Source organism: Peromyscus maniculatus, chromosome 5, assembly GCF_049852395.1.
Source record: "Peromyscus maniculatus bairdii isolate BWxNUB_F1_BW_parent chromosome 5, HU_Pman_BW_mat_3.1, whole genome shotgun sequence".
NCBI lineage: Eukaryota > Metazoa > Chordata > Mammalia > Rodentia > Cricetidae > Peromyscus > Peromyscus maniculatus.
The window spans coordinates 30838689-30850896 of record NC_134856.1 but is presented as its reverse complement, the minus strand read 5'-3'; the positions used below and the strand labels follow the sequence as shown (position 1 = coordinate 30850896).

The window sequence follows — 12208 nt, the reverse complement described above, 5'->3', positions numbered from 1 at the left end:
AAAGAGAAAGCAGGTTGCTGATGGATTTGTTTAAACTGTCATCTGACAGATTCATGATATGAAATGCTATCTGGAATCTTAAAACAAATAACTGTAATTATCACTTACTTGTATTTTGACCTTAAATCACGTGCCCTCCCCACCCCACCCCCCGACATAATGACATAATGTTAACCTTAGAGCAAAACTGGGCCATCAAGAGCCTGAACCTGCAATGAGAATACTGCAGGGGGAAAGGAACTCAATTTAAAGCATGTTCACTTTTATTAGCCTGAGCCATTACTCTGATAATGCTTCCTTCTCACAAAGTGTCTGCAACTGTTCTAACATCTTAACAGAATAAAACTACAAAAGACTATCAAACTGTCACCCGATACAAACCTTAAATTCAAACACAGAGACCGAGAGGTGGCCACAAGAACCTCAAAGGAACATGTCTTACGAGGAAGAGAAATAACATTGAGACAGAATTAATATTTAATATTTTTACAAATATTAAATGTAGAACTCCAAAGATTTTTAATCTTTTTTTCACCTATTAACTGATTTATGGAAGAGCTGATTCATTTTCAGATTGCCGCTAACATTGTAGAATATTATTTTAAGATGTGTTACATTTGTTTATGCTGTGGAACATTTGTTTAATGATGTAAAGATGTGTTTCTTTGCCTGTCTAAAACAACTGATGGTCTAATAAAGAGCTGTATGGCCAATAGTGAGGCAGGAGAAAGGATAAGCAGGGCTGGCAGAGAGAATAAAGATGAGAAAAAAATCTGGGAGGAGAGATCAAAATAGTAAGAGAAGGACATCAGAGGCCAGCTACCCAGCTACACAGCCAGCCATGGAGTAAGATGTTAAAGTAAGGGATACAGAAAGGTAAAAACCTTCAGGCAAATATAAACAGGATAATTTTAAGTTAAGAAAAGCTAGCTAGAACCAAGCCAAGCTAAGGCCAGGCATTCATAAGTAATAATAAGACTCCACATGTGATTTATTTGGGAGCTGAGTGTCTGGTCCCCAAAAGAGCCAAAACAGTAGAGCAAAAACTCAGTTTCAGTCCAGACCACCTAAGTCGAGCCCATCCCCCACTCCCCTGACTGCTCCCTTAGGTCTGCGGAAGTCCTCCATCAGCTGGAAGTCTGCCCTTTGACTCAGTGACCCAGTTGAAGAGGCTTTCCTATCCCACATAGGCTGCCCCTGACTGCTGGGCACTTGAAGGTGGTGGTGGGTAAGATGGGCGGTCTTCTGCTTTGACGTGTTCCATTGACCTTGGAGGCCATTTTCAACAGAAGGGACATAGAGGTAGAATCAGAGTTAGGACTGCAAGACATAGGATGCTGGAGCAGAGTCCTCTTTCCATCAGGCCAAAGGGAAGTGATCATCTCGTTACTTCACAGTCCTGTGCTCTTCTTCCTTCACCTGGATAACCCTGTATTTCAGAAAGAGGATTTAGAAGATATTAATTTTTCTCTCATTTTGGTTTCTCCAAAGTCAAAGCTAGAGAATTTTAGCAACAAAAATAAGTACTACCATATTACAATCCAAACTATACTACATATATTCATGAGTACTATAAATTAGTTATTGGACATGTAAGTAAAGAGAAGGGACAAATATTCTATGCAGAATAATTCCAAATAATTTATATAAGCAAATGATCCCAAGAAAATGGATCTGAATTCCATACTCATAAATATGAAGTGTACAGTACGATAATGGAGGTAGAATAGTGAGGCTTAGCAAAGTTTAACAATTTTAAGTAGAGAAACGTGACAAAAATGGGCAAAATGTTATCAGTTCAGTAGCCAGATATTCTTGACTCCTTTTTTATAGCCCCATAACTCTATAACCTTTGGATATAGCAGTTGGATATTCCCCAGCTCACAGGGGAAATTATGGTGATATTCTGAGGTGGCTCAAAGATCATTAAAATGAGTGTGGCAATTCTTGTTTCTAGCTGTGACAGAGTAACTGGTATAACCCAATACTCGCTGTCAGGGACTTTAACAACCTGCTCTATTAACTGATAAAGAAGCAGAGATAAAATGCACAAGGATCTAAGCAACCTGAGCACTCTGAGCAGTTCCAGTTCTAGAGACATCTGTGTAACACTCTACCCCCAAACAAAAGAGGTACCTGGTTTTTTTTTTTTCAGTGAAAAACTCATCAAACTAGATCATGTGCTAGACCATCAAATTATTCTTAACAAACAGAAAGAATTAAAATAACAAAGAGCATGCTTTTTGACAAGAATGGAAATCAATTATATATCAGGAGCATCAACATTTTTAGAAAACTTCAACTATTTGGACATTGATGGTATGCTTCTAACTATAATATAAAATAAGATATAATTGGAATAAGTTGTTTGAGTAGAATAATAATGAAATCCTATCAAGATTTGTAAGACACAGCTCAAACAATTATATATATAATCTCATAAATATATGTAATATTAAAATGTTTATATTTAGAAAAAAAAGAATGATGTAGAATTATATGAATTTCTACCTTAAGAAACAAAGAAAGAAATAGGAAACACAAACCAACCAGTAAAACAATAAACATCACACTAGTAAAATCTGCAATGGTGGGACTAAGGTTCTATCCAGCTGAGAGCGTGCTTGCCCAGTGTGTGTGAAACCCTGGATTCCATGGTGGTGCAGGCTTGAGATCTCAGCATTTAGGAGACAGAGGCAGGAGGATGAGAAATTCAAGATCATCTGTGGCTACACAGGGGGTTCTAAGTCAAACCTGAAACAAAACAGCAAAACTAAGAAACCAATCTCAAATTAGATAAAACAGAAACATTTTTCTAAAAACTTCAAATTACCAAAATTAACTGTATCTACTAGACAACAAATTGTATTCATTTCACACCAAAAACATCCTCATATAAACCATTTGGTTAGTGAACTTGACAAAACCTTTTTCTAAGAAATAATACCCCTGTAACACAGTCTTTAAAAAAAACAAAAACAAAAACAAACAAACAAAGAAAAAAACAGAATAAGGCTTACTTTCTAACTACTTTTAATGATTCTAGTATAACCATAATAGCAAACTTATCAAAAGTTTTACACAAAGTAATATAGGACTATTAGGAATATTTGTAAACAAATTATCAACAAGTTGCTTGAATCCAGAAACACACAAAATCATAATACACCATTGTCTTAATGTTTCTATTGCCGTGAAGAGACACCATTATCAGGCAGCTCTTACAAGGAAAACATTTAATTGGGGTGGCTCACTTACAGTTTCAGCGACATGGCGGGGAGCATGGTGATGTGCAGGCAGACATGGTGCTTCAGCAGAAGCTGGGAATCCTATGTCTTACAGGCAATAGAGAGTCGACTAAGACACTGGGTGGTATCAGAGCATAGGAAACCTCAAAGCCACAGTGACACATTCCTGCAACAAGGCCACATCTCCTGATAGTGCCACTCCCTATGAGATTATGGGGGCCAATTACATTCAGTCTACCACAACCATGGTTACAGGAGGTTATCCCAGAAACCAATCATTGGCCTGAGATTTCAAAATCAAAACCGGGCCTGCTGGCACAGCACTTTTAACACCAGTTTGGGAGGCTGAGGAGAAAACAAACGCAAGCTCAAGGCCAGCCTGGGACCTACGGAGAGCCGCAGTCTCAAGGCGAAAGTGAAAAGAGCATGGGGATACAGCCGCCATGGTGGGTAAGCTGCGTGCCAGCTGTTTGGGGTACCGGCTTCAATGTCGGTACCCGAAACAATAACCTCAGTAAAATAGTCAGTGTAATTGCTGGATTTACAAGATGAGAGTACTCCAATTATTTTCAGATGAAAAAAAAAAAAAAAGTTTGACAGAATTCAACATTTTCTGTTCTGTTTCTTTTGCTGTTTTGAGACAAGGGCTCTCTCTGCAGCCCACATCTGCCTCAGCCTTGTAATCCTCTTGTGTTAGCCCCCGAGTGAGGGTTATGAGCCTGCACCGTCACTTCTAGCCTTGGAATTCATTCCTGATTTTAAATAAAAAATTCAATCAGAATCCAAGTAATATTTTTTTTAATTAAAGAAAATTGACTAGCCAATTTTAGGATGTATATGGAAATGCAAATATGCTAGAATAACCCAAACTTGAAAAAGATGAGAAGGATGAATTATACATCTAGCTTAATTTCAGAAATATTCCAGATCTGTAGTAATCAAGACAGTGGGTGGGCTAATACACTGGTGTAACAGAAGTGAATTCAAAATAGAATCATGCACATACAGTAAGTTGTCTCTTCGTGAGACTGCCAACAAGGATAGAAGATAATTTTAGTAATTTGCTTTAATAAATGGTGCTCAGTTGCATAAATCTTATAGATAGGATAAAACACAAGTCCCACGTCACACCTTAACCAAAAATTATTTTAAAGTTAATTTCTCTGTATCTGGATTCATTTGTAATTTGAGGGGATTTTGTTTTTACTCCTTTGTAAGGATTTTGTTTTTGTTATGCTTATCTAAACATAAAAAAAATCTATATTTTGAAATTTTACTATAGGGAAATTTAGGCAAATACATATTTTGCATTTGACTAGGCAAATGTTCCTTAGCGTGAAGAACAACATATGCCTGGGTATGTTAGCACACACCACTTGGTAGGTAGAGTAAGGAAGATTGAAGGAGGGTTCAAAGTCATGAATTTCAGACCAGCATGGGCTATATGAGACTCTTTCTTAAACCCAACCAGCCAGCCAGCAAATAAACAAAAGAATGAACAGAAAAAGAGTATTAGACTATATGAAAATACAAAAACCTCAATCCATCAAGAGATAGACAACACAGGCAGTAAATAGACCAAGGATAGAAAGGAATGCGCATAGACCCCAGCGTGTACCTATGTCCAGAATATACAAAGGACCTCCCACAAAAAAAAAAAAAAATCCCAAAGGAGAAGACCAAAGTAAAAAGGGCAGAGACAGTGCCAGAGGATAAACACAAAGGCTGAAATGCATCTAAACTGTTCCTGCCATCATCAGAGAAGTGCAAATGAAAATTATACCTGTTAGAATCACATTCTACACACCTGCTCCAAAGGGAATAATTAAAGACAGATGACATCAAACAGTAGTGAGAATATAGAAAACCTGGGTTCCCATACACTGCTGGAAGGAATACTAAATTTCTCTGGAAAACTCTGGCAATGGATTAAAAAAGTTAAATAGGAACTATCTGTGGCCCATCAATCACGCTGTATTTACAGAGCTCCAAAAAAGATCAAAAAGAATTTTCTACAAGAATATTTATAAAAACTCCATTATAATAGTCCTAAACTGGAAGGTACCCATAAGATCCATCAGTGGGAGAATGGGTAAGCAAAGAAGTGTGTTCAGTAAAAAGAAACAACTACTGATGGAACCAGTAATACTGATAAATCTCAAAACTGTGACTCAAAGAAATCAGACACAAAATAACAAACAGCATACACAGCATATATGAATTTGATTAAAATTATTGAAGGTTCAAGATGTTGAGATAGAAATAAAGACAGTGTGGGGATTTATTGGTTGAAGGTAATAGAAACTAAATGAGATGATTAAGTATATATCTTTTCACAAAAATTTCTTTTATTTTTGAGATTATGATTACATCACTTCCCCTTCTCTTTCCTCAATCTAAAAGCTCCCACATACTTTTCATTGCTCTCTTTCAAATTCATTGCCTCTATTTTTCATTAGAAATGTGTATCTTTTTAAAATGTTATTTGTGTGTGTGCCTGTGTGTGTTCACCCACATGTGCATGTGAGTCTCCTTTGAGGACAGAAAATAGAGTTGAATCATCTGGATCTGGAGACACAGAGAGCTGTGAGACACCTGACTGGAGTTCTGGGAACTGAACTCAGGTCTTCTGCAAGAGCCCTACTCATTCTTAACAGGCATCTGTCTCTTCAGGACACAGAGTCTGTATCTTGGTAGAGGCGTTTAATTTGTCAGTGCCTTTTGAACTTATAAGTGTATTTCTCTGTATGAAAAATTATTCAAACTAACAAAAGAGTAACCTATATAAAGTTGAATAAAAAACAACTCCCAAGGCCTTTAGTAACGTATTTAGAGACATGGTACACGTGAGCAAAGTAACAAGCTAAAATTCAAAGGCAAAGGCAGGACAGAGAGGCAGTGTCAAGTCAATACCACCCAAGCTGGTTACAGTCTGTCTGTGAAGGGTTTCTCATGAGTGGAGAAACAGACAGCCACCAGCTTTGATTATGGAGGACAGAATGAGGATTGGGCAATGTGCTGCCATTCTTGTCCCTCAGTAGCAAAACACTTGCAGGGTATATATCCAGCAACTAATCTTTAAAAAGTATTTGTCAAGAAAATATTGCAGAGAAACACTGACAACTCTGGCCCCACTGAGGGCTAGATAAAGATCACCTCCATGGAGAATGTTGTTGATGAGTTTACAAGGCTGTTCAAGGTATCTGGTGAGAACAGAGTGTGAGTCCAGACAGAAGAGGCAGATCCAATCACAGGACCAGATCCAAAGCAGTACCATGTTCACACAGAATTGGTTATTGCTATGGCCATGAATGAAAGGGCTGCAGAATGTCAAGACTGTGGGATGATGTGATTGCAGAATTTACCTGGATGAAGGAGTGAATAACATTGAAAGGCTATAGTGTTGGTCAGTTGTGGAGCTAAATGTGTGGTACTGTATGTGTAGGATCGCTGATTCTTGTACTCTTAGCAAGATAAGCATATTGAACACATGCTTATGAAAAATCCCTCATGGCATACTACTTTAACTGAAGCTATATATCAGTAAAGGTAAAAATTATTTATTTACAGAAGAAAAAGATGCCAGTGCCTTGGAAGATACACAAGTAATTTCTACCTTCCCTTTATTTTAATAAATGGAAGAGGTAAGCTTGGGACTGTACTCAGAGTTCCATGCACCTTTATTCCTTTGTAGCACATTCTCTATTTTCCCGAAGCTTACAGTCTACCAAGTGAGGACAAACAGCTCTACCATATTAACATCAGAAGACAAATGTGCTGTCAGCCATCTTCATTTGAGGTAAGTGCCAATAAAAGGCATCAGTTTGCACTGAGATTCAGGCCAGTGCTTCAGCTATTTTTCAAAAAAAGGATATTTCTTTGGCCAGAGTGATCTCTAAACTAGGTCTGTCTTTTGCACTTTACCTGCTTTGTCCTGAATGTCTCCAATGGTCCGTCTCATTGGAGATTCACACTTTATTGTCCTCTCTCCATATATATATATCTGAATTACTGTTACCTGTTTAACTGAAGATTTAGTGAGTTAGATTTAGGTATTACATTTTATCATCTCCTCCTCCTCCTCTTCTCTCCAGCCATGGCACACCACTCAGAAGTTCCTGCTGACACTATACCCAACATACATAATGAATTTTCCATTTCCAGAAAAAGCTTTCATATCATCATCTCTTATCAGTTTTTAACTATGAAGTATTAAATATCTATGGTTAAGTCTCTAAGTCTTGTGGTAGATAACAAATGCACACTCCACTGTACAGTGGGGATAATGGTACTCAATTTGCAATACTGTGTGAATTAAAATTAATATAAGCATCCAAAGTATTATAGATACTGAACACAGATTTGAACTTGAAAATGTGATGCCAGACATTGAGAAACTTGAAGAGGATATCACCAAAAAATTCCAAAGGTGCTCACTTCATGCACACTGACACCATAAAAATGTTTTCTATGTATAAAAATAGAAAATTTTCTGAAAATCTCAAGGAATGAATTTTATGTGTTTATTATATTTTATTTTACTTTCTACTTCAGAAAAAAGAGATCTAAAAGAGAATCAAATCTCTGAACATGGATACAATCAAAGTACTTTTATTCATACCAAGTGCTTTCTGAGTGTATCTTATCTTCTCAGACAGACATGATAATTGTTCTTTACTCAAGTACAATGCACATAGTGAAAACTACATGAATCACGAATACTTGGTAGCCTTATGGAACAGCAGGCAGTTATCGCCCAGGTCAAGAAAGAGGAAGACATCTGGACTAGAAGCATCCTTTGCTGTTTGGGTACCAACAGTCCAGAGCTGGGTGCTTTCTGCTACTAGAAGTTGAGCTGGAAGCATCTCAGAGTTCCATGATGAGAGCCTGGCAAGGACTTTAAGAAATATCACCACTGTCATGTGATCACTCCCAAAAGCCCTTGGAGTGGAAATGTGGAGAAGCTGTTCCTTCCGCCTTAGCCCTGAGAGCTGAGATGAGAATGAATCTGCTGTCCTACAGCTGGCAGAGCTAAACTGGAAGTGAGATTTGTGAAGTCTTAAATCCATCTAAGCTCTGAGTCTATCTGAGAAGAGATCTTACTCAAGAAGAAAATCTGAAGGATCAAAAGAACCCCTAATGCGGTAAGTGTTTTAAAAGGCAATGGCCACCAACCACTACATTTGTCATTAGATAGGTCCTCCAATGATGCACATGGGAGGCTTTTCCCTGTGCTGGCACTGTTGGGAAGACTAGGAGGTAGAATGCCTAGTGGAAGGTCTTTCAACCATTGAGATCATGTCCATAAAGGACAATGTGGATCTTCAGCCTCTCTCTTTTCTTCTCTGGCCACCAGCTAAGTAGTTTTCACTCTGCTATGCATCCTACCATAATATGCTACCATAGATCCAAAGGGGTTAAATCCTGATCACAAACTAAATCTTCTAAAACAATGAATCAAAAATTACCTTTCTTTTTTTTAAGCTGATCATCTTTTTTAAGCTGTTATAGTATCAGAAGGTTGACTGAAGTAAATACCAGAAAGCCATAAAGTAATAATGAAATGAGGGTAGCCAACATAACATCTTTTACAGTGGAATCAGGAAGATGAATTCATTGAGAAAGTTTCTCAGAAACTGCAGCATATCACATGGAAGGAGTGGAACGGGTCCAAGAAGGAGCAAATGAGATTTTTTTTTTATTAGAACAAGTCCAGATTATTTGACAAATCAATCACATACACATGATCTTCCCTGTTCAACAGTGATTAGTTCACTCCACATATGCCCTTCAAGGCCTTACATATTAACATGCTCATTGGTCGGTAGTGGGAAGTGAATTTTGATCCACTGCCTGCCTAGAAATACTAAATCAGAAATATATATGAGACAACAGAAGGCTAGAAAATGAATTTGAATAAAATAGTTCTCAAGTGATCCAATGATATTTATTTGTTTCTCTTCATTCTTTGTCTTTTTGTATCATTTCTTTAATTTCAAGTCAGCTCAAACATGGAGTCCAGGCAGGTGCTAAGGGTCAGGGCATAAGAGGTGTCCCACATTGCCACAAACTCAGATGCTAGGCCAACAAGGAGATCTGTGAAGGATTCCTGTTTTAAGGAATTCTCAATATTGGAGAAGGGAATTGCAAATATGAAAGAAATATAATGAACATAAAAATGTGTGTGTCTCTGCTATATATTTTATTTTACTTTGTTCTTAAAAGGGCTCTGAGAAACCCAGGAAGCAATGAGCATAGAAATGTCCATATTGTGGATTCTAAAAATATTCCATTAAAAGGAAGTAATAGCTTCAAAAATGACAAAATTGTGGGACAATTCATTCCCTTGTAAAATTAGAAAAGTGTAAGACAAGTCCATAAAGTGCGTGTGTGTGCGCGCACGCACGCTCATATATGCCAAAATACAAGGAACTTTTTAAAAATAAGAGAAGCATGTAAGAAGAAAATGGGGGGCCATCAAGAATCAGCCATTGGAGAAACTTGGGAAATTTAGATAGCAAAATAAATAAACATGGAAAAGACTAATTTTCTTAAAGAAAATGGGAATTATCAAGTTCACTATGGTATTTAAAGAATGGAGAGATAAGACATGAGTTTTGTCCTAAATTAAGCTGCCAAATATGAAGGTAGATAAAGTAATGGAAATAAGAAAGTTGCCACTTGGGACCTGAGGAAAGGTGGTCACAGTAATAGATGCATAGATGGAGGGGTGGATGTTTGTTGAAGTCTAAGTTATCAACATAGTCTCAGATGTTCTTTCTCCAAAATACGTTTCAGTTACCATGGGAACTACAGGGACATTAGAGTGGAGAGATCTGACACCTACCTGTACATCCCCAACAGTGAGACAGACAAGCATCATTGGCAGTTGATATGGAGTCCTTAAGAGGAGCACACAGCCTTCTTAGGAATGCTTAGTGTGAGGCAGGACAAACGGACAAATCAAAAAGACCAACTGAATGAAACTGTCAGGGTCCCAAAAGGTGAACAAAGTTGCAGACTCCAAGAGGTCAATGACATGTGACAAATGAAGCTAACCTGTAACTCTGAATTCAGCTCTTTCCAACCACCCCGCCCTGCTCCGCCCCGCCCCACAGAGATGTTGCTGAGGCACTGGGAAAAAAATGGGATGGGTTTTGTTGACTAAAAGTTATGTGTCAGCATTGATTTACTCATTGTAACCACAGTATGTCTGTCAAGCTTTTACACCTTAGTTTGGAAATGTATACAGTGTAGAATTCCTGAATTTAGGTCTGGATAGTATGAGTACAGCATATTCTCATATAGCTACAAAGGAATGATAGTAATAGGGTGAGGTGAGACGGAGAGAGGGAACCAGGAGAGAAGGATAAGGAGGGCAAGAGAAAAGTAGGGATACATCAGTTGTAAATTAATAAAATGTTAAGTGAAGTGATGAATAATGAAGATATACAAATTATTTTGTTGTAAGTTTTCAGAAAATACTTAGTTACTTCAAAAGAAATATTTAAAACATTTTAAAATATTGATTTTTCTTCTAAATTCTTATCTATTTGAGTCTTATGACAATATCACAAACTTTTATGGATTGAATTTTGGTTCCTCAAATTCACATGTTGATACTCTGATCCTCAATACCTCTAAATGTAACATCGCTTAAAACAGTCATTTTAAAGATAGTTAATTCAAGATGGATTTACATAGATGTAGATTCCCTGATTGAATATGGCTGCTGCCTTCTTGCAACAAAAAGAGATTTGAAGGCAGAGGCACACATTTTGAATGGGATGGAACATTAAAGATGCAACAAGGAAAACCCAAGGTTTCCAGAAAACCACTTTAAGAGAGGGCAGAGGCGCAACAGACATGCTCCCTATGGCTCTCCAAAGGAACCAATCCTGCTGTCCAAGTTTCACTTCCGTTGCTGTGGTTAAACACCCTGACGACAAGTAACTTAGAGGATAAAAGGTTTATTTTAGCTCACAATGCCAGATTACAGTCTATCACAGCAGAAAGTCGACATGACATGATCACATGCACGGACAAGATCAGAGAAAATTGAACGTATGCATGATGCTACTCAGGTCTCCTTCTCCACACTGTAAAGTTTAGGACCCAAACCCAGGGGCTTAGGTCTTCCCTCGCCAGTAAATACAAAGGAAGTCCCCTACAGACTTGCCCACATCCCAACATGCTCTTAACAATCCCTCATTTAGACACTCTTCCCAATAATAACACTACAGCTTGTAGATGTCTTAGGTTTCTATTACTGTGATAAAACACCCGTCCAAACGCAGCCTGGGGAGGAAAGGGTCGATTGCATTTTACAACTGTCAGGTCCACCCCATCACCAAGGGAAGCCAGGGCAAGATTTCAAGGCAGAAACCTGGAGGTGGGAGTTAATGCAGAGACCAAGGAGGGGTGCTGCTTGGTGACTTCCTCCTCATGGCTTGCTCAGCCTGCCTTCTTATACAAACCAGGACCATGAGCCCATGAACCCAGGGTGGCCCTCCCGCATCTAGTATTAATCGAGAAAATGCCCACAGGCTTGCTCACAGGCCAATCAAGTGAGGACATCTACCCAGCTGAGCTAGTCCACTCTAGCTTGTGTCTGTTTGAAGTAAAACCAACCAACACAGTAAATGAGCCAATCTGAGGAGACCCCTCAAAGATGAAACTGAGCAAATGTGGAAGAACTTCCAGTAGAGAACAGCAAGGGCGAAGTGGGAGGGAATGTGGAGAATTGAGCAGCAGCAAGGCCATCACAGCCGCGGCAGAATAAACGATGGGACAGCAATTAGAGATTGCTCTGGAAAAGTCGCCAAGGATGAGCTCATGGAAACTCTCTAGATCTCAATAACGATTTTAAATTTTATTTATTCTAAGTGTCAGGAAAAGCCATTTCAGCATTTTAAGTCCTGGAGTGACATAAAGAGATTCATATTTTCAATGAGTTTCTC

The 12208-nt window shown here is 38.3% G+C and overlaps 1 long non-coding RNA gene across 1 annotated transcript; it reads right to left on the bottom strand.

The window, feature by feature from the left end:
* Positions 1-973: 973 nt before the first annotated feature.
* Positions 974-10319, bottom strand: LOC143273152 (uncharacterized). The gene is made up of 3 exons (XR_013051062.1): positions 10096-10319; positions 7173-7274; positions 974-1429 (listed from the first exon to the last, which is right to left on the bottom strand). It is a non-coding gene; the product is annotated as an uncharacterized LOC143273152 (long non-coding RNA).
* Between the last annotated feature and the right edge of the window lie 1889 nt (positions 10320-12208).